Source organism: Alligator mississippiensis, chromosome 5, assembly GCF_030867095.1.
Source record: "Alligator mississippiensis isolate rAllMis1 chromosome 5, rAllMis1, whole genome shotgun sequence".
Lineage (NCBI taxonomy): Eukaryota > Metazoa > Chordata > Crocodylia > Alligatoridae > Alligator > Alligator mississippiensis.
This window is the reverse complement of record NC_081828.1, coordinates 136,314,671-136,337,105: the sequence shown is the minus strand read 5'-3', so window position 1 is coordinate 136,337,105 and position 22,435 is coordinate 136,314,671. Positions and strand designations below refer to the sequence as shown.

At 45.4% G+C, this 22,435-nt stretch overlaps 1 long non-coding RNA gene and 1 other non-coding gene across 2 annotated transcripts in view; both read right to left on the bottom strand.

The window, feature by feature from the left end:
* LOC132250884 (uncharacterized) overlaps nt 1–22,435 on the bottom strand; it is a 100,480-nt gene that overhangs the window by 59,691 nt on the left and 18,354 nt on the right. The window lies entirely within an intron of this gene.
* Nucleotides 14,579–14,685, bottom strand: LOC132251021 (U6 spliceosomal RNA). The gene has a single exon (XR_009462831.1). It is a non-coding gene; the product is annotated as a U6 spliceosomal RNA (small nuclear RNA).

Here is a 22,435-nt window from a genome sequence, read left to right as displayed (position 1 = left end):
AATGCAAATAGAGGTGTAGATATGTGGGTTTGCTCTTTGCATTTTAATATCTCAGTAAAACCAGAATGGGACTTCATGGGACCGAGAAAAGGCACATCTCTAGCTGGAGGATTTTTCCCTGCTGAATTTCAACATGCAGTGATGGTAGCTATAGAACATTTCAAAAAAGCTGGCAAGGATCTTTCATTGTGGAAAGTATTAGGCAGTCTAAATTTAGGGATAACTGGCAGCATCCTTTGTGATCATTTGCTGTGTCTCATGCACTTCCGTATCTAACTGCTTAATAGTGAAAGGAATTCTTCAATTTAGAGCAATGTTTTCCAATGTCACAAGCAGAAACTTTTCACCCCATCTGGATAACAATATTTGATGGCTAATCAGATACTGAGGATTGTATTTGTCATTTACCATACCATAAAAATATCCAACTTGTTGGCCCTGGCGTAATGTATTTGTGCAATGTATTCTTTGGCAAGATAAAAAGGCTTGGGGCATGGAAGTTTCCTTGGAACTCAAAATTTGCTTGGCATCACTAAGCATAAGGGTAGTCATGGAAACCTGTCTCTCAAAGCCCTCTCACAGTCTGATAAGAGCCTCAAGTGCTACTGTTTGTGTCCAGCAGGGAAAAGGTGAATGGAAAAGGTCAGTGCTGATGACAATCTGTGAACTGCCTTGAGGTGATGGAAAGAGGCATGAAGTAGGTTGGTTGGCTGGGGGATAAGTCACTCTGCAGGAGATGGGGAGACAGACATACCACGTTATTTGCACTAGCCAAAGTGTTCACAAAGGAGGCCAGCCAAAATGTGGCAAAGGATAAACTAATCCTACAGCCAGCCCAGCATGCATTTGAGCCATAATCAAAAGCAGGACTTGGTGTCCTTCTCCTTCTGTTGTTTGTTCCCTAATTTGTGTCTCTGCTTATGTCTCTATTTGCCTATAGTGCCCTCAATTCAGTTCCAAAATAACTCACCAATGGCAGTTGTGCTAAAAAGAGTCTGGGGTACATCTTACTTTCAGGGATGCAAGCTGCATGTGACTCCAGAAACTCCACAGCTAGAGAGATCAGGACACTGACTGAGCATAGGGATACAGAAATTGTCATATTAGATTACTCCTGTGGTCCACAGAGTTCTGTATCATGTCTGAGACCAGATGTTTCAGAAGAAGGTGCAAGAAACCCTTCAGGAAACAAATGTGGGTTAAACTCCCCTGAGGTGAGTCTCCTCTTAACCCCACATAGTTGGAGTAATTTATGCCAAAAACTGTTTTAATATAAATCTTTAGCTATTCTCATTATCCACACAAAGGGTAAATCCTTTGAATCTTGCCAAGGTCTTGGTTTCAGTGAGAACTAGCAGCAATAGTTTCCACAGTTCAATCGTATCCAGTGCACCAGTTCCTTCATATAAAGTTTTAAATGTAAGTTTCTTCAAATGTCCCTATTTGTAGTATGAGACCAAGACAATTTTCTATCCTCCTATATTTTCTCTAGCTGGTCACATCTCTAAAGTAAGCCTAGTTTATTCTCAATTGTTTTTGAGAGCTGCTTTTCTGTTTTAGCCACACACTTCATCCTACCATATTCTTTCTAAGAATCTGGGCTGACCAGTATTGTGTATAATATTCCAGATGACCCCAGACCACTAACATTTTCAAGCCCATTCCTTCTGCATCCTTACAGTTTGCCATTTTTTGTTCCCTGCCATTTCATTTGTCCATCCACTGTGATGCCCAAGTCTCTTTCCTGAGTTGATATATCTATCTTTTTAGGTTCTATGTTGTCTTGTGTTTGGGGGAGTTCACATTTTCCCCCAAATATAGATTAGCTTCTATTTATAAGCAATGAATTTCACATGCTCGCCTGTTGCCATTCATCTTATGCAGGCCTTTGAAGTATTCTAGACTCTCTTCATACATACGTTCATCATCTGCAAAATTGACACCCTACTCATCTCTTTCTCCAGATAAAATATAGTTAATAGCATTTTAAGTAATCCCATCAGTCCCAGTACCCTCCCAATATTCCTCAGCCTTGGAGAAGTCAGTGTACAGTAAGTTAGGGTATGCATCTACACAGCCTGTGTTAATTGACAGTAACTCCCCATGTGCATGCTTAGAGTGATCACATGGGTAGTTATTGAAGAGTAGAAGTGCATTGTACATTTGCACTCTCGCTTACTGTATGCTAACTTCCTGTGAAGACATATCATAAGTCAGTAGGGACTTTTTGGAACCAATGAAGCCCTGCACCCTTCTTGAGTGCTACTCCAATCCCCTTTCCTTGTTCAATATGCTGCCCTGTTCTCTGCTCCCTACTACTGTGCTGTGTGACCCCTCCCTGAACTGTCACGTGCTACACACAAGCTGACTGTGCCACCTGCGGCACTTGTGCTGCGGTTGGGATGCCCTTTTCATAAATAATACCTTGGAACTTAAGCTATGCCAAGTCCTGTTCTTCCTTGTTTTGTGATAGCAACTGGTGGCTTACATGTATTTGAAGAGCCATAATACACTCTTCAGGCCTCTGGTCTTTCCCCCTCCATTCATCAGCATGCAGTCCCTATTACATATCTTCTTTTACACACGTCTAGAAACTGAATGTCAAATAAACATACTTTGGAAAAATGTCCCTGGCAACTGGATTGGTCTTCTTCAGGTAGGTGCAGCTTGTGTCTGAACAACAGTGTTTCCCTCTACAGCACTTTTAGACACAAGGAACTGTTAGCATTGTGAAGTTGAGTGTTATGTGAGGAGTCTGGGGCCAAGGAAGCATCATGTACTGATACCAAGTAGACAGCTGAATTTTATGCATCTAGTTTTAATTCAACTTGTTTTATAAAGCTTTTTGGGAGATGGAACACTTTTCCTCTAGTTGATTATTATTCATTGCATGACTTAAAACCACCATATACACAATCATGTGACGACTTGAGCTTTTATCATTTTAAGATGTGGAGATGGCTTTCTTTTCTTCTTCCCCTGGCAGCCTGTGGCAGGCATTCTGAAATAACTCACCTGGTCATCTGTGCTGAATAGATTGATACTAATAAGCATGAATCTGCCACTCCAGAGTCTCTCTCCCTCATTATGTTCTGCAATCTATGGCACATGTAATACCCTTAATACTACTGAACTGGCTGTTTCAACTTTTGGTTACCTTATTGGAGTTTGGTTTTGGGACTGGCTCAAAGCAAGCAGAAAGAGCATGAAAAATGCAGTTTTGCTCCTGCAAGAACCATTCCTTTTCAAATAGTTCTTTACCCAAGATGCCCATTGTGCACTGTATTGTGTCATGAAATGAGCAGCACTAAAGTAGGGTGTTTTCTTTTAGTGAAATAAAAATGAACGCATGCAGCTCCTTCTTCAGCAGGAATTGCATTTCTATTCAGCAACAACTTGGAAAGAACTAACAGACCAACATTTTTTTCCTTGTGTGATTATTTCTGAAGAAGGTGTAGAGGAAGGTCTTTTCTGTTGAAGGTACACACACTTTTTGTGTTCTATAAAATTAATGCCTAATCTTTATTTTTCAAGCAGTGTGCCTTTTGGGATGCAGGTTTTGTAGGTTCTTATATAGAGACAGTTTTTCTATCTAGACTGTTTTTACATAGGTGTAAAAATAACCAAGAGAACAACTAAAACTTCATCTGAAATTTGACAAAGGCTAAAAACAGGGTCACTTGATCTTTACATTGGTATGTCAAAGCGACTTCACATGGGTTGGGAGACTACCACCTCACAGCTAATCGGTGGTTTATGTAGCAATATGTGGCATTTCCCATTTATTTCTGAGCAAACACTGCCCCAGATACTGGCTGAAGTAGATGTAGGTTGTCCTTCCCAACATCTCCCTAATATCTTAGTGATATTAGTGATACAGTGGGCACATCTACACATGCCCTTATGGTGCTGTTGTTACTGTGAAGTATGGTGTAGTAACAGCCTGTATTGTGCTGTGCTGGCAGTGCATGGTTATTTTTAGCTGCTGCATCTCTGTAGCAACATGATATAGCGAGGGACTGTCTTGCTATGGCAATGTAGCTGTGGCATCATGGTTTGTGCCTGCTGATGCTATGTCGCCATAGTGTGTTGCTACAGCGACATAGCGTCTTGTGTAGATTCAACCTCTCATCCTCAACCCAGTACACTGAAGGGCTCAAATGAAGAGTTGCTGAAAGCCAGGTTTGGGAACTGATAGTTTCATAGTTTCGTAGTTTCTAGGGTCAGAAGGGACCTGAACAGATCAAGTTCAACCCTCTGCCCCGGGCAGGAACGAGTGCTGGGATCATAATACCCCAGACAGATAACTGCCAAATTATGTGGCCAAATAACTGCCAATATTCAGATAGCATTGTCATGTTAATCTCTGCAGACTGACCAAAAACTTCATAGGCAAAAGGAAGACTGAACTACTCTGATTTCAGAGTTGATCTTTTGGGGTCACAGTTGAATGCCATTAAGTAGAGGAATAAAGGGAAAGTTTTCACATTTCCTGTTGTTTTGGGACTTGTTCTGTGTCAAGTCAAGAGATAAATGTTCTCCTTCCAGTTCTGAATTCAATCCGACATGCTTCTTATGTGTTAATTCACATTTCCAAAGCAGTATGCCTAGATGCATGGGTGTTAGTAATATTTACAAAACCTCATGTAACAAGAGTGTAATGCTAGACCTTATCTAGCAAAGGGAGACAGGGGATTCATCTGAATAGGGAAATCAGTCAGAATACTTATTTCACAACAGTTCCCTGTGTTGACACTCATGCTTTGGAATAACAGCATACACATGTGCTAAATTCACACCATAGCTTATTTTGGAATAAATTCCCCATGCAGACAAGCTTTAACACTTCTACACTGAAAAGGAAAGCTCTTCTATTTTGGAGTCTGCCTGTGTATATCTAGTCATATATTCCAGCTCTTGCCAGCATACACGTTCATGAAAATGTGGTCACTAACATTTTCTTCCTTGCCACCTGGATGTCACAGCACCCTTTCCTGAGTGGGGTCACAGCAGTGTGTGTGTGCTCCAGGGATGTCATACATTGGTGTTTTAAGTTTCTCACTAGAGTGGTTGGCCAAGACCTGGTACTTCCCAGCATACTCAGTGCCTTGACCAAGAGAGAGGCTCGTGCACCACATTCTCCTAAGGGTTTCCTACATTACATCCCTGGTACTGCCTGGGTTGCATAGGTGATGTGTAGGAAGGTCCAGGGGGTGGCCAGCGGCATCTGTAGGCAATCTCCACTTGCCACCGCTGACACCGCCAACAGCAGCTGCGGGCGGTCCCCGCCACTGCCACTTATGCCAGCGGCTGCTGCGGTCCCTGCTTGCTGCCACCAATGCCGGCACCTGTGGGGGGTCCACGCTCACCACCATGGTGCCCCCCCCATCTTGGGAGGCACCAGTCATTCATGCTGGGTTGACCACTCTTGAGTACTCTCTGAGAAGCCTGGAAATGCAGCAATGAAAGCTTTTCTGGGGTCATCTCCCTATGGTGTCTGTCTCAAGATTGATCTCCAGAATGGTGGGGTCTGGCCACAAGGGGACAACCTCAGAGCAGCTTCACTGTGGTGTTTCTGGGTTTGGCATATGTAGTGGGGTTGTGTTTGAGAGCAGGCACTGCTGGTGGTGGACAAAGTGTATACCTAGCCTAAGAATGCTCTCTGAAGCCATAGTGCTTATGAGCAGTTTCCTGCAGTACACAAGCTATGTGCAGGGTAGTGACAAAGTTTTTAGAAAAACAATGTTTTGTTCATTAATTTAAGCACAAAGTTACAACATACCAGGTAACTGCAGTATCTCTTCTGTATTGTCATACTGTATTTAGGGCTAGAATGTTTCTTTAAAAAAAAGGGGACTGATCTACTATGCTAGACATTATTTTAACAATTTATATTGAAGTCAATGTTGCAAACAAGTATCTCACAGGATAACTGCATAAAATTTTGTGTTTATTCAGTGATGTTGTTTCCTGAGTAGGGAAACAACATATCCTAATCATAGAATTTTAGCAGTATATTGAGGACTAATCTATTTATCTAAAAACTGTCTTAAGGCAAAAGTTTCCATTCAGATACAAATAGACTGGTACTGTATCAGTCTTAATTTGATATCTTGCTCCACCTACAAGGACATGATCATCTCTAGCATCAGTGTAAGCTCTGACCGTATTGGTAAGGATGAACGTAAAAATCTAGAGCCATGCTGCAAATCAACAAGTAGAAACTTGCTTTTAATGTCTTTATTCATGGTATTTCTGGGAGCAAGTACAGGACAGTTTAAGAAGGTAAATATAATTTAACTGTTAGTTTGAGTTTGGATCCAGGAGCTTTAATACCTAGAATAGCTACCTTCTATAATATTGTTTCTGCCTGACAACTTCTCATAGCCCCCATGACGAGAGCCTGTGCATCCTTGAGCAAGCAAGCCCCTGAAATAAGGCAGGACATCTACTTCCATAGATCTCAGAGCTTCTGTCTGATTAACAGTAATTCATTAAAGGAAACCTATGGGTCTAAAATGATTAATAGATCAAGCTGTCCTGTGAATGTACTTCTTCTGTCTTAGAGGTGCTCACACACTGCTCTGACTTAAAATAGAATGAGCAGTTGAATTTTATCGCCTGTTTGTGAAAAGTCATTTTCAGAGGCTGAAGAATTTACAAGCAGAACTTTCTGAAATCTAATGTCCTAACACAGTATGTTCTCATTGTTTTGTAGTCTAGCCATGATTAAACCTAGGAAGGAACAGCTTCCTGTTCGGCAGTGCAGGGATTGTAAAACCAGAAAGTATCTGAAGCAGTTCATCAGGGTGAGGCTGCCCATAGTAGAAGGGGCTATGGGAAGGTGGCTGGTACCAGAAGGCAAAGCCTTTTAATATTAACATACAGATTCAGCCCAAACCTGGTATTAACAGTCCTGTTCCATGACAGAATCTGATCTGAGCTTCTTAATGAAAGTACATATTTCTCAAGAGCATAAAAGGAATATATAATATATATAAATATATAATTGTTTCATAGTTTCATAGTAGCTAGGGTCAGGAGGGACCTGAACAGATCATCTAGCCTGACCCCCTGCCACAGGCAGGAATGAATGCTGGGTTCACAAGACCCCAGACAGGTGATCGTCCAACCTCCTCTTGAATTTGTTGGCCAAATTACCTATACATTAATGATCCGAGGAATGTCTGAGAGGAAAAATGCCTTTAAACTACTACAATACATGTAGTTAACAGCACAATGCATAATACACATGTATTGCATGTTTAATCTTTAGCTATATAGTAACTACAAAGTGTTTTATGCAGTTACTGTTTAAGTACTCTTAATCTGCACTGGGTTTAGGAAATGGCAATAATAGCCTAATATACAGTGCAATTATAAGGTACTCATGGAACTGCCAGTTCTGAGCTAGCACAGATTACTTAAGTAACGCATCACTAGCGGTGGCTTCCCAAGCAACATGCACTCAGACACTTTGCAAGTATTCTGTTTTCAAATTGGGTGGCTCAGTCCATTGCTGTTAATGCTAAATATATGGGGACAACAAATGGGCTGTGCAAAGTGGCCAATATCCACCTCCCAGACAGTCTTTGATTTTTCTGTTTCCTCCATTCTTTTGTGGTCGTAAGCATACAACTTTTAACACTTTAAGACTATAACTGTTGGCATTTAATGCCTGACCATAATAAGCATACATACTTTGGAGAAGCAAACAGAAAATCCTTGTCATTTGCCTTCCTGCCTTTTTTTGCCAAGAAAAGCAATGACAAAACAACGTGGAAAAAGTTAATGTGGGAAGTCACAGGTATACATCTGGAGCCATGTCTCCATTCCACTAGGCCCTGTTCATATCATGTCACTTGAACAGAAAGAAGAAGCTGTTAGGGCAGAAATGGGTCATAAGGAATATCCCCTGGTAAGGATGCTAAAAATAGGACTTGAGTAGAATAGGCCTTGTGCTGGCCCTGGTATAAGATGAGTTTCAGTGACACTGGGTGCATCTACACATGCTATTAATGCTAAAATACTGCACAGTAAGCCTTCCTTGATTGTCTACATGTGCTCTCTGTAGGAAGCAAATATGCTCCCAATTGAAGCAGCCTGGTACAGGGCTGCTCCTACCCTGCCCTGCACCCCTACAGCAGCCAGAGGGAGCCTCAGGCTCCCCTGGGGTGCTAGCCTGGGGGATGCTAGGGAGCAAAGGGGCTGGTCCCAATGTGCACAGGGCCAGGAGAGCTCTGCTGGCTGCAGCACCAGCTGTTTCCTGGCCCTGTGCACACTGGAAGAGGTCTTGATGTGCAGGGGGCTGGGAGATAGCTGCTGCTGCAGAGCTGTCCCAGCCCCATGCACATGGGGACAAGCTCTGTGCCCAGTGGGGCTTCCCTGCCTGGCTGGGGGCTGACTGGGAAGTTGTCCACTTCTGGAGCAGCTCTCAGACAGCCCCAAGCTGGGCAGGAGAATCCTTGAGCAGCCAGGGGCTGGCTGGGAGATGTCCCACTTCTGGGTCAGCTCCTCCCCTGCCCCATTTCCACAGCAGGACAGGCCTGGCTCCTGGCAACACCTGCTATCATGGTTCCAGACCCTGCTGCTCCCGTTTATCCTTCTGGAGGCCAGCTGGTCTCCTGTGATGCTGTCCAGCCCACAGCACCCGGGCTCTGGGGGTACAGAGTTCCTGGACTGGGATGTGGAACTGGCTACTCCTCATCCTCCCTTCAGGGGGCCTCTCCGGGGAGCTGCCCCAGGGCCAGCCTCCCCGTGTGCCAGTGCTACGCCTTGAATGTGTCCTTGCTGCATGTGTCATGGGTGGTGCGCAAGGAGTTGTTTCCATAAACCAAGAGGTGCCCGACCCACTGCACCCTGCTAATAATGATTGCTATGGTGCACTGGGCACACCTACACACCTGGCACAGGACCCTGAGTTTCAATGTGGGGGGCAAACCTGGCCTGCCCTGCAATGTCTGCCTCCACCTGAAGAGCTACCTGTGGCTGCACTATACATCCCTGCCTCCTGCAGCCAAGGAGGACATTGCCACCAGCATCTATGTGTTCCTTGACATGTGAGAGGGCCATGTCCCAGCAGCTAGATGGGCATGGGCTGCTCAGTAAAGTTTGTCAGTGTTTCCCACTTCTCTGTGTGTTGTGAGGGGAGATTCTGGTGGCCAGGGGAGTGCAGGCAGGGCAGGCTGGGCGGGGAGGATGGGCAGGGCAGGGGCAGGGGCAGACGCCGGGGCAGGGAGGGCTCTCCCCCCAGTGTGAGACTTATCACATGGCTGGGGCTGGTTTGGCCAGCGGCTCCGCTTGGTCCCAGCTGGTGACAATGGCGTGTGGCTCCAGGCAGTGTCCTCAGATGGTGGGGCATGACATGTGGTTGCTCAGGCAGGGCCCCTCCCTTTCCCTGGGAGGAGCTGGCACTACTGGTGGTCAGCAGTGACATATCCAGCCATGCCTTGTGGCTATGGCTGTAGCTGAGGCTGCAGAGCTGTCAGGGCAGGTTCTGGCTCAGGATCCCCAAGCTGCAGGTAGGCTGCAGGTGGGGAACCTAGTGGGATGGGCTGCTGGAGGCCCGAGGGGCCCTCCCCTGGCAACAAGTCACTGTGGCTGCCAGGCTGGGGTGGGGGCTCAGGCAGACCACCAGTGCTGCTGTACACAGCATGGCTGTGGCCTGGGTCCTGGGGCGCAAGGATGTCAATTGCCACATAAAGGGCATGGACATATGGGCACTCTCCAATCAATGGTTGTGGTTGTTGATGGTGACCCACTGTGCCCACAAGGCCTTAACCTTTATGTGGCATTGCCACGCCAACTGGTTGTGCCTGCACTCCCACATCCAGCCTGAGAGCTCCTCATAGACATGAGTGTTGGAGTGCCCATCCTGTGTAAACTGCTGCTGCATCTGCCTTGCCCCATAGTGCCATGAGGTTGCTAGTGTCTTCCATGGGCCAGCTGGGGCTCCAGGTGGTGGGCAGAGGCATTGGCGAGGATGAGGCCAACAGGCTCCTGCGCTGGCTCTTTGGGCCTCCGCATGGGTGTCCCTGTGCTGCTGGACTTGGGCAGCTGCCTGCAGTGTCCAGCCCAGGCACAGCTGCATGGCAAGGTGATGTCCTGCAGCACCTGCAGGCTCTGGGCAGGCTGCTGGGGGTGGGCTGTGGGCAGCTGGAGCTGGTCCTGGTGGCCAGGAGCTGCCTGAAGCTGGGCTTGGGTGCTGGCAGGCCTGGCAGGAGCCTGGAGCAGTCTACAAGCCTGGATGGTGCTGGTCTGGTAGGCGCGTGGCACTGCAGTGTCAGGCTGCAATGCCGGGGTGCAGGCAGGCTGGTACTGCTAGCCTGTGGCCTGCCCAGAGGGACACAGAGGCCTGGAGTGGCTTCAGGCTCCCTGCACATGTGCCCCAGGACTCAAAATGCCTGTAGGGTTTTAAGGGCCTGAGGCTGGGGCTGCCATAGGGGCAGTCCAGCCCTGGGGGAGGAGAGGCTCCCAACCCCAGAGCCCTGAGGCTGAACTTGGGCTAGCCCCCTAGTGACAAGACTGATCGGGAATAAATCTGCTCCTGGTTGGCATCTACACATGCATTACTGCATAGTATCTACTTGCAGGTAAATTTGCTACTTGCATTTGCAGGTACCAAATTTACTTGTGAGCAGTGTCATTTACTGTGTAGTAAGCCTGTGCATGTGTAGACATGTGCACTTACTGCACAGTAAACTGTGCTACTGCACAGTTAAACTTCTCATGTAGGAAACACACCTTCACTGAGACTGTTCTTATCTGCTGCTCTCTGGCAGAAGCTACAATTGTCAGGACACTGAACATCTGGTCTCAGTCTGACCTTTGGAGTCTGTCTCAATGGTATAAAGGGGGAGATGGTAGGTCTTGGGCAGCCTCCACTCATCCATACTCTTGCCTAGGCATATACGTCGAAGGTCTTGGTGTGATGGATGCATGACTGAATAAGTAGATTAATTAGGTACCTGACTAGACCTCTTATGCATACACCATGATCCAGAGGATCAATAGTTGCCTACTTTGCATAAAGTAAACATTCACAATTCAAGATTGGCTCAGAAAATATAATTAACAGTGACTAAATAATTCATCCAGTTTTAATAAAGGCAGAATAGAGAATAGCTCTATGGATAGAGAATCAGGAGAAACAGGAAGGCTCCTCAGAGGAAATTTCCTCTAGACCAAGGGAAATGGGGCACAGTTTATGAACAGACAGGACAAGAATTAATGGTCTAAAACTGCAACAGGGGAATTTAGGCTTGATATTAGGAAGAACTTTCTAACTATGAGGGTAATTAAGCATTGGGATAGAGGTTATGGAATCTCCATCCTTGGTAGTTTTTATGAGCAGGTTAGACAGACACTTGACTGAGATGATTTAGATCCCTGAGGCAGGGATCAATGACCTCTTGAAGTCCTTTTTTTAGCCCTGTGGCTCTATTCAAATATAGATCTCAGAGCACAGTAGTATAAATGTATAGCCTCAATGTAGGTAACATAATGTACCTTCATGACTGGGAGACTCGTGCTGTGCAGCCTCCCAGGAGGGAGGCTGAAAACCAGGAATTCTATTTCAAACAAATAAGAGATTTGAAATGTGTTCATTCTGCACTGGAACAAAAAGGCGACCTTTGAAAACTTTCTGAAATAGAGCTCCTAGATTATCCAATAGCCAGAACACTCACCCAGGATGTGGGAGTGTTCTCTGATTCAGGCAGAGCATGACCTAACCACTAGGGCTTCTTGAGACAGAACCAGAAGAAAGGGAAGGAAGGACATACCTTAGGCCAATAATAAACTCTCCAGTTGGAACTAATACACTTCCAATGAAAAATTTTAATTTTGCTGAATCAGTCTTTTCTGAAGACAAACATTGCATTGAGAAATTCTGCTTGGCTCTACTGTTCATTCTTTTATTTGTCAAATATTAACTAATTTAAGACTTGCAGCTAGAGCTGTCTACTGTCTGAGGGTGTCTCTGGCCTCATATATAATGCTTCTAAATATATTTGACTACAGCTCCTGCAGTTTATATCTTCTGGAAAAGTTGAAAGGAACATTTTCCCCTTCCAATCTATTCCCAGCTAAACCTGTCTGAGATCCCAGCTCTAAGAACCACACCAACACACCCCTTTGCTCATGTGGACCTTTGCCTGGCTGCAATAGTTGCAGAATTTAAGTTTTTAATACTATACTTAGAGAGGTGGAGGAAGGACCCTGACCACCTTCCTACTCCCTTTACTGCATTTAGCCAGACTCTTCCACACCCCAGCAGGAGGGATGTCAGGAGCTAGCTAATAGCTTCTCCTCCATGGTTGGGGAAAGGGGTTGCATTCAGCCTGTCCCTTTATTAACAGACTTATATCCTGTTAGACTTGCTCTTATTACTCACTTCTCTGAAATGCCATTTTGGGATCCCTGAAAATGCAACACTGGAGACTCCCAAGAATACACGTGGGACATTTTCCATGGCTGTTGTCCTTTACTTAAAAAAAGTAAATTTGGGAGACCTAAATAAGATGACCATGTCCCTTTTTAAAGATTTTTGCACCAAGAGTTTGGAAATATTTTTCACACAGTCCTTTCTAATTATTTCCATTGGCTAATTAGAATGTAGCAGGAGAATAGTACACTAGGTTTATAAATGAGTAAGTTACTGGTTAACTAACCTGAAATGGAGGCTAACACTTGTTTGTATGAGTGTGGTATATCTTGGCTTTTGTGCTGTCTAACAGACTTGGAAGATGGCAGGGTCTAACTTGCTGTTTTTTATGAGAATGAGGAGGGTAGTAGATGAGGAAGCAGGCTGTCCCTTCACACAGAGGAAGCAAACCAGAATGCTGGCATGAATCCTTTTTCAATGCTCTGTTCATGGGTGCACTCCAGCTGATCTTGCATTGCAGGAGTAGAACAAAACGCTGACGTATGTCCTTGAGGCTGGGCCTCTAAATACAGGGCACTGAGTGCTTCTTTTGAGAAAATAGATGGCATGGTTATGGCACCATATCCATCCCAAATGCTGCAATATCAGGACTGTTAGATGTGGCTGTAGAATACAGTAGTGTTTTATTGAGGGTGTTGGGGTTGGAAAGAGTGGTGAACACACCAAAAAAGTATGACCAGATAGGATTAAGGGTGTGGTCTGGGCTCTTTGTTTCTCCCTAATTGCTAGCCCCTGGAGAACAGCAATGGAGGGAGTATGTGTTGTTGAATCTAGGCTTCCCAGGCCTCTGAAAGTATTCTGCCTTGGCACTGCAGCTAAGGGACTATCACCCAGTTGCTGGTACAGAATTTCAGCTTCATCTCCACATACTAAAGCTCCCAGCATGTTTCTACCTTTTAAAAGTCTATGGGCCAGAGCAGTCTTTAGGGCTAGGGGCAGAAGTTACACATAAACCGGTATAAGTGATCAGAAACTGGTTCGAATCTCTAACACAACAGAAGTTCAGAGCACATAAACTGCTTTCAAAATGGCTAAAACTGGTTTAAGATAAACCTGGATGGATGTAGTATCAGACTTAACTGATTTAGGTTTCATAGTTTCATAGTTGTTAGGGGCTGGAAGGGACCTTACAGATCATCGGGTCCAGCCCCTCTGCACATGGGCAGGAAAGACTGCTGGGGTCAAATAATTCCAGCAAGATGGGCAGCAAGATGCTTTTTGAAGATCTCCAGGGTGGATGACTATACCACTTCCAGGGGGTGCCTTTTCCAAACCTTTGGCACTCAGCTTGTAAAGTTTTCCCCTTATGTCTAGCTTGAAGCTATCATTAATCTCGTCCTCCCCTGGGGGGCCTTGGTGAATAGAAGCTCCCCTGAACCCTGATGTACACCCCAATATACTTATAGGCTGCTACCAAGTCCCCCAGAGACTTCTCTTTTCCAGCCTGAACAATCCGAAGTCCCTCAGCCTCTCCTCATACATCTTGATTTCTAGGCTTCTAGTCATGTGTGTGGCCCTCTTTTGGACTCTCTTGAGCTTCTCCACATCCTTCTTGAAGTGCGGCACCCAGAACTGGATGCAGTACTCCAGTTGCAGTCTCACCAAGGCTGAGTAAAGTGGGAGGATGACATCCTTTGCCTTGCTTGAGATGCCTTGGTGGATGCATGCCAGTGTTTGGTTAGCTCTACCAGCTATGGCATTGCATAGGTAGCTCATGTTCATTTTATTGTCAGTCATGACACCCAGATCTCATTCAGTTCTGGTGCTAGGCAAGCAGAGCACTGCTGAGCCTGTAAGTGTGTTATTTCTCCCCAGATGTAGCACTTTACATTTCTCTGTATTAAATGATATCAGGTTGAGGACTGCCCACTTCACAAGCCTGTCCAGGTCAGCCTGTATTGCCAGCTTGCCTTTAAGCATAACAATGTGCCCCGAACTTAAATTATTTGCCGACAAGCAGACTTGAACTGGCAATCTTGTGGTCACTAGCATGCAACTCAGGCCCTTTAGCCACAAAACAGACCAGCAAAAGGGGGGGAGGGGGAATTTTGGATTCGCACCCACCCTTGAACTCACGGACCTTGTGTTCTTAACTACACAACCAAACTACACACCAGAGCTACACAACAAGGGCAAAATGTGGAACACTTTACAAATTTGCATGTCAACCTTGAGCAGGGACCATGCTAATCTTCTCTGTATTGTTCCCATTTTAGTATGTGTGCTGCCAAAGCAAGCACAAGAAGGTCTGCTGGTAGCATTGAGATTTGAATCCACACCATCAAAGTAACCAGACCTTAAAGTCAGCACCTTAGACCACTCAGCCACACTACCATCTAGTCACTGAATTTCTCTCCCCAAACCCCCTAGATTCAAGTTAACTCACAGTCCCCCAACATCCTAGGATACTTCACACCTCCCCTGCAAGCCACCCCCTTACAGGGGGCTAAATTTGGCCCAAGCTGTCTGCTCCAGCCAGGCAGGGAGGTGTGCTCTAGCCACCCCCCCCAAGCATCTGGTCTGGGCCACTGCAGGCTTATGGCTCCATTTCTGGAATCAAAAGTGAATGTCCATTCATTTGCTTATTGGTTCAATCTACACAGCTTAGAATAACCTGTGAAGATTGAATTGATTCAGCCTCAGGCTTTTTAACGATTTGTACTTTGCCAAAGTGGTATGTTTCCACTGGCTCTTGAGTCTCAGTAGTGTAGTCAGAGGAAGTCACTCAGGTACCATGAAGAGTTGTGCAGAAGTGCATCTAGCTTAGGCCTTCCACCAGCTTTACACAATTGCTATGAACACTACTGCACTGGCCACGGACTGTAGCAGTGCAATGGCAAATTGGGCACTTTCTATGGCAAAATAGCTGTGCCTAAAAATTGCCTGGCTTGACTTTATCAGTCATCTGGAGCTTTCACTGATCTAGCTGGGAGCTGGAGGTGCTCAGCATCTCTGAAAAGTGGGATAGCAATGTCTCTAGAATATCTGTGCATAGCACAAGAGAACTAGAAATGAACTCTTAAAAAAATTGAGCCAGGCCTGTGTTTCACATTTCTTTCTGCCCTTTCAGCAACCCTTCCCCTCCCTTCTCTGCAAAGTGTATGTCTACAGTGCAAGAAGCAGTTGAATTCTCATGCAGCCAAGCCATCTCCACGCTGTTTTTGATAGTTGAACTGCCCTTTGCATAGCCTCAGTAGCTCTGGGGCCTCTCACGGACAGAGCAGGGTTTGTCTGAGAGGCATGTTGAACTTGGCAGGTACCGTATATCTAATTCCAATTTAAACTACCACCTTTCCGAAGGAAAGAGTCTGGAATATACAGCAGTAGCTGCAAGGAAAATAAACTCATCCTGCTGCAAAACTCAACCAGCTGTTACAAAGGACCCAGTGCAAGCAGAAGGGCAAAATGTACACCCAACTCTGTAACCTTACAACATTGATCTAGCTGTAGGGTTTTTCTTTAATTGAAAGAATGTAACATTAGACAGCCCGATGGCCTGAATAGGCTAATGCGGGCTAAAGCAGACATAAATGTAACTTCGGAAAAAAAATCTGGCCCCTGAAAAACAGCCATCTGTTGTACATGTGGATTTACTGTGGAGTTTGCTGTGCTCTTTCATAGCCTGATGGCTTCCTGTGGGTTCATCACTTCCCATTAAGTTCAGCAAAGTCAATATTTACCAGTGCATTTCTTTGGAGTCTGGCTGGATATTTTTTCCCCTCTGGCTAGTGGAAAGCAAAAGCTGATCTCAAATGAAAAGGGAGTTAACAATGGCTCTCTGTAGGTAACTGGACCTGTGTAAATTGGGTGTTGGCAAGTTGGCTTTGGTTTGCTGGTGGGAAAAGGGAAGACATGTGACCCCACAAAGATCTTGGGAGAGGAAGAGAGACCTTTCTGAGGAGAGGTGACTTGAGTCAGGAGCAGCTATGATCGGAAATCTGTGTTGACTTAATGGATGTACACCATGTGCATGGTTAATTGGAGGGAATGGCTGGGGTGTTTCTGACCAGAGGTGAGTGTATGTGTAAGGGGGGAGGGGAGGATAAAGCAGGTATATTCAGCACTTCCATGTGCTGTGTGTGCTTTTGTGACATTCACTTGTTTCCAGTCACTATTTTCTCAACCAAGCTAACCTCAATAGCAATATAACAGTGGTTCTTGTGAAACCGTGAGGGAGGGAAGGCCACATCAGAGCTGAATCATTCAGATTCATATCTTCTGGGGAATAAAGAGTTATTTGGGTCATTCTCAGTCTTCTACACATGCAGTTAATCTGTAAAGAATGAGTAAATTCCAATAATAATATATGTGCTTGTGGTCTACAGATACCCAGCAAAGCAAACCTGAGCAGTCAATGCTTTGGAAAAACTTTGACTTGAAATTGGACAGATGCAATCAATGAGGAAGTCTTCTGTCAAGTGCTGAATCACTTGTTTCCTTGGTCTCTTGTTAGACAACAGTTCCTTCTTTTCAGCTACCATTTCCAGATTGGCATAGCAGTGGGCTGCATGACTGCAGCATAAAAGGGAAAGAAGATCCTTGTCTGAGGAGAGGCATTTGGTGGCATTTTCAGGCCCTGAAGATAAATCTTGATTTTTGTCCTACAGGATTTCAAACCATTCTGAAGAGTCCTCTAAAGTACTCAAATTAAGCAGAATCAGGGAGGTGTAGGTGCCTATGCACATGCATTGAGGCTGTTCCAGTGCACTATAATTACAGCACATCAGAGCAGACTTGATTTATTGAGTCTGCTGGAGTGTGGTAATTCCTAGGCCTGTGCGAAGCGGCTAGTATTTGCTTCAGATTCGGCCGATTTCAGGGGACAGTGATTAGATTCAGTGATTCAAATCACTGTGCCGAACCAATCTGACCGAATCTGATTCAGAGATTTGGCTGCTGCCAAATTGGCTGAATCTCTGAACTGGACAGGCCCCATCCCCCATCCCCCACGCACTCTCCCAATGGCTGCTCTGCCCAGCCCCAACTCCCAGCTCTTTAAAAAAAAAAAGAAAGAAAAAACCCTGACTCATCAGCTGCTGCCAGGTGGGGGGCAACCCCTACTGTCCCCCACTGTGTGGGAGGCTCTGCCACGAGCCCCTTGACCCCTGTCCAGTCCCCCCCCCCTCCCCCCCTCCCCTGGCTGCCCTGCCTGGCCCCAGCATCAGCTCTTAAAAAAAAAAAAAAAAAAGCCCCGGGGACCTTTTTATTGGTCTCCTGATTCGATTAGGATTTGGAGATTCAGCCACTGAATTGGGCCAAATCTCTTCTGAATCGAATCAGCACCCGAAGCTTCACACAGCCCTAGTAATTACTGTGTTCCAGCAGACTCCAGAGTCATGTGTATGGGGAGTCATGGGGACTCCAGAGTCAGCATCCCCATACTGAAAAATGGCAGTGGGGGCACTCTAACTAAAGCTGGTCTGACGAACTTTAGTTAAAGTGCCCCCACCACTATTTTCAGTGTGTCCCCCTGGAGCACATGCATAAACGCTCTGTAATTTGGGGAGATGTGGCTCATACTACTTTCTTCATTGTTTTTTCTAGATACTTTTGCTTACTTATTGAGCAAGTTGAGAAGCAAAGGGTTAAACAGTTCCAAGGGGCAAAGTTCAGTCTTCCACCTGACCTTGTTCAAGGATCTGAATTCTGATACTGATACAAAGCATAAAATAACTAAATGTGTTTTCTTGGGGAAACAATTTGAAAAGGAGAACTGGGTAGAGTGAAGACTATCTTACTATTAGAGTGCTACTACATTCCTATATGTACGAAGACAAAGGAAGTAAATACTGTACATGTACCTGTGCTTCCTGAGAATGCACTACACCTTGTAGTGTTTTAAAAATATTTTTGATGCTGGTGTTTTTCGGGGGATATGTGTGTGAATATGTCTCTCTCTAGGAAAAAGAGGGTGAATGAAGAAGGTTGACATAATAGAGAAAGATGAGTGAACAAATTTGGCATTTTTAGTCCTGTGTCTTTTGCTGTTCATGCAATGGAAGAATCTCTATGGGGCTCAATAGAATTGTCCATGAATGACATTTGCCCCTGGAGGCTGGGGGGGACATGGCAACTGGCCACAGGCGGCCATGGCAGTGTCAGTGGCGGCGGGGGGAAGGTTGTGAGTGCCGACCAGCAGTCAGCGACCACCCGCAGATACCACTAGCAGTGTCGACTGTGGCCAGTGGTGATCAGGGACTGCCTGCAGACACTGCCGGCAGTGTTGGCAGTTGGGGGGTGGGGGGTGTGAGTGGCGACCGCCCCTACAGATTCCACCGGCACTTCTGTCATGGGGTGCACCGCTAATCTCGGGGTCCATGTGCACCTGTGTTGCCAATGGCATTGTTTGCTGAGGAAAGTATCTTGTAACAACTCTTGCTTTCATAGTTTTATAGTAGGTAGGGTTGGAAAGGACCTGAGCAGATCATCAAGTCCAACCCCCTGCCATGGGCAGGAAAAAGTACTGGGGTCAAACGACCCCAGTGAGGTGTTTGTCTAACCTCCTCTTAAAGACCCCCAGGGTAGGAGCCAGCACCACTTCACTTGGAAGTTGGTTCCAGATCCTAGCCGCCCTGACTGTGAAGTAGAGCCTCCTGATGTCTAGTCTGAATCTACCCTCTGCCAGCTTGTGACCGTTATTTCTAGTCACTCCTGGTAGTGCTCGGGGAAACAGGGACTCCCCCAATACCTGCTGGTCCCCTCTGCTTTGACTTTGTTAAAGCGTAAGTCACTAGAAAAATTGCTCTGTAATCTTTAGGTCAACTACATCTGCAAAGGATCCCATAACGCAAAATAATATTTGATATTGCAAATGAACAAAGTATTACCAGGGCTGCCATGTATTGTCTTGCAACGCTGACTTGCCTAGTTGTATCTTACACAAAATGTCACACATCTGGCTTGATTACAGTTTTTTCTGCAGCTACTAGAAATTGATGAAGAGCTGATTCCAGGTAGCCAACCTGCTGTTCTCCCTGCTGAACCCTAGTCAGAGTCACATTGGCAGGTAAAATGAGACTGCTCAATATTCAGCCTAGGCTCCCCTAGACTAGTCCCTTGTCCATTGCTCAGGAAACTGTCTTCCCCAGCCAGGCTCAGGATTCTGTAGCTCCCAGAGAGACCCATGCCAGACCTGTTCCCTTAGGGTGCAGACAGAAGTGCAGCTTCCCGCTGAAACTGAGAGCACTTTGCAGGAAGCGCTCTGAGTTGCAACCATCTCCCGGACCAAACAGAAGTTCACTGTTGATTCTTGGTGGGAGGGGAATCTAACTGCTGGCTGGGAGCCTGCAGCTGGTTTCCCCTAGTAATGGCCTCTCCTCCCTCCCAGCCTGTCCCTGTTTTCAAAATGGGAGAGGGGAAAGGGAGGAGAGGGAGCTCATTTTAGGGGGTTCCCCAGCCGGTACTGGAGGGTAGGGTGGGTAAATTGGAGCCCCCTCAGCCTTGGAGGGGCTGCAATACACCCACCCCATTCTCCATTGTGGTCTGAAAAAGCCCCGGACCAAAATCCCTCTGCTCCCTTTCCCCACTCCCACTCTGAAAACAGCTCGAGGCTGGGAGGCAGCATACACAGAGGTTACAGAACATGGTCTATTTTGAGACCTCTTCATCTGAACCCTCATGCAAGTCTGCAGCCATGCACTTGTGTTTTGTCATGGCTATAGACCACTTTCTATGCCTCTGAGATGTTTCAGTTTAAAAGCTCTCTGCCGCCATTTTCTCAGCGCTGATGTGCATGTCACTGCTTATACAAATGCATGCATTGCAGTGCTGGGTGCTTTTGAAAGTACCTGGTGCTGTGATGCATGAATGTGTAAAAATGCCTTATGTTCCCAAAGCAAATTCAGGATCACCCTTGTGCAGGGTGACAAAGGGATGAGGAAGTCCTTGCATCCTTCCCGTTTTGCAGACTTTTTTTAAAGATTTTATCAGAATAGTCACATATGCCAGTCATTTCCCCCTGGGGTTGCTGTCCCTGTGTAAGGTCTCTCTTATTACTTCAGTTTCTCTCTGAACTCATCACAGTCCTGGAACTCTCACACAAGCTGTTGAGTAAAATAAGAGTCCTTTAAGAGGTGAGAAGCCTTCTAACAATAGAAACATATTATTCTAGTTTATACCCAGGCTGGGGGCCAGTACTTTCTAAAATGCTTATCTCCAGGCCATCAGGCCACCTAACCCTAAATCCAGGTTTTCCAGAAGAAAAAATCTTTGTTTTTGGCACTGACAGATTGTCCAGTTGTAGGTATTTTTAAGTAACTGAAAATTTTTGGAACAAGACAGCAATGTAATGGAGCAATAAACACAAGTTTTAAAGAGATGAGAATAATTGAGTGAGGTTTCCTGGTGCCTTTGTGCTGATGGTCTTTTTCGTAGTCCCTTAAATGTTTTTCTTATTTGTGTATTGTTTCCCATCCCAGATCATGCCTTCTTATTTCCTCTATATTTTGTGAACTTTTCCATTTTATTTTTGCCCCTCCTTTTTTTCCTCTGAGCTTTTTATTAAAATGAAAATAATAGAACAATTCTTCTGTTGCAAAGAAATCAGAAAAACCACAAAAGGTCAGAATGTTTTTGACACACTACATTTATCTTGTGAATCATGTGTAGGCGTTTGCATACCCAACAGTGCTAATATTTTGTGGCACCCTTAAAAGGATCTCATGGCACCTCAAGGTTCCATGATACTCTGGTTGAGAATTACTGATTTGTATGCTCCCCACTCTGTTGTCCTCTCTCTTCCAGTGTATCTTATAGTGATAGAAGTTATAATTCAGAGGTGCTCCCTAACAGGAGACTGAGGGAATTGGTAATTGGGAGATGTCCCTTCAGTTAGGGAGCTACTTAATTAAAAACTAAGGGCACCTATACATGTGTGTGAGGCTGTTCAGAGGCACTGTAATTACAGTTTATAAAAGCAGACTCGATTAATAAGCAGATTAATCGAGTCTGCTGGAGTACCCTCCCATGCTCCAGAAGACTCCACATCACATGCATCAGCATCCCCGCACTGTAAAATGACAGTGGGGGTGTTTTAACTAAAGCTCATTCAACCAGCTTTAGTTAAAGAGCCCCCACCACCATTTTTCAGTGTGGGGATGCTGATACACTTGATGCTTCAGCTCCTTTAATTACAGCGGCTCTCAGAGCTGCTCTATTTAAAGTGCTCCCCCACCCCCTGCCTCCCAGAGCATGTGTATAAATGCCCTAAGGTATAAATGCCTACTGCTCCACAATAAAGTTCACTATTTAGTTCTCATAACTTATGCCTGTATTTATTGATCACTATGGATGTGTGTCTGCACTGTAATACAAAGGTTTGCTGTCATACCCAAGGCAGGTTTACGTGAATTTGCTGAGGTACTGATAACTGTATAGCCATGAAAGCATGGAGTGCAGCACAAGCTGCAAAACCTACCAAGGATCCTGGGGAAATACTCAGACTTTTGATATGAGCTGAACTCTGTGCTGACACAGTGACAATGTAGTCAGTCCCTGAAGCTAGCTTGCTCTTGCTTGGGCATGTCTACATGAGCGGTAGCCATACCTTTTGCATTGCAGTGTACCCAAGTGTCTGGTTTTTGGCACTCTATTTTTTGTATTGTTCTCTCACCTCTGATTTTCATCACCCTATCCTAGCAGGTCATGCCCTGGTACTGATTTCTTACCCCACGCCTCCCTCCAGCACCTCCCTCCAAGGATAGTGAAGTCCTGGGTCAGTCCTACTGCAACAGTATCACAGTAGTGAAGAACAGCTACTTAGTACATCATAGCTTGCAGATGTTAAAAATAAAACCCCAAAATTTCACTTTACTGGAAGAAGCAGTGTGTTACTTCAACTCAGCTCTGCAGCATCTGTAAAGATCAGGCACTTCAGTGGGGCTTTTTGGTGCTTTTAGCTAAAGCTGGTTCAATCACCTATTAGACAAAAGCACTAAAAAAAGCCTTGCTAAAGCAAGGCTGCAGAATTGTTACAGATGTCAGAAAGCCAGG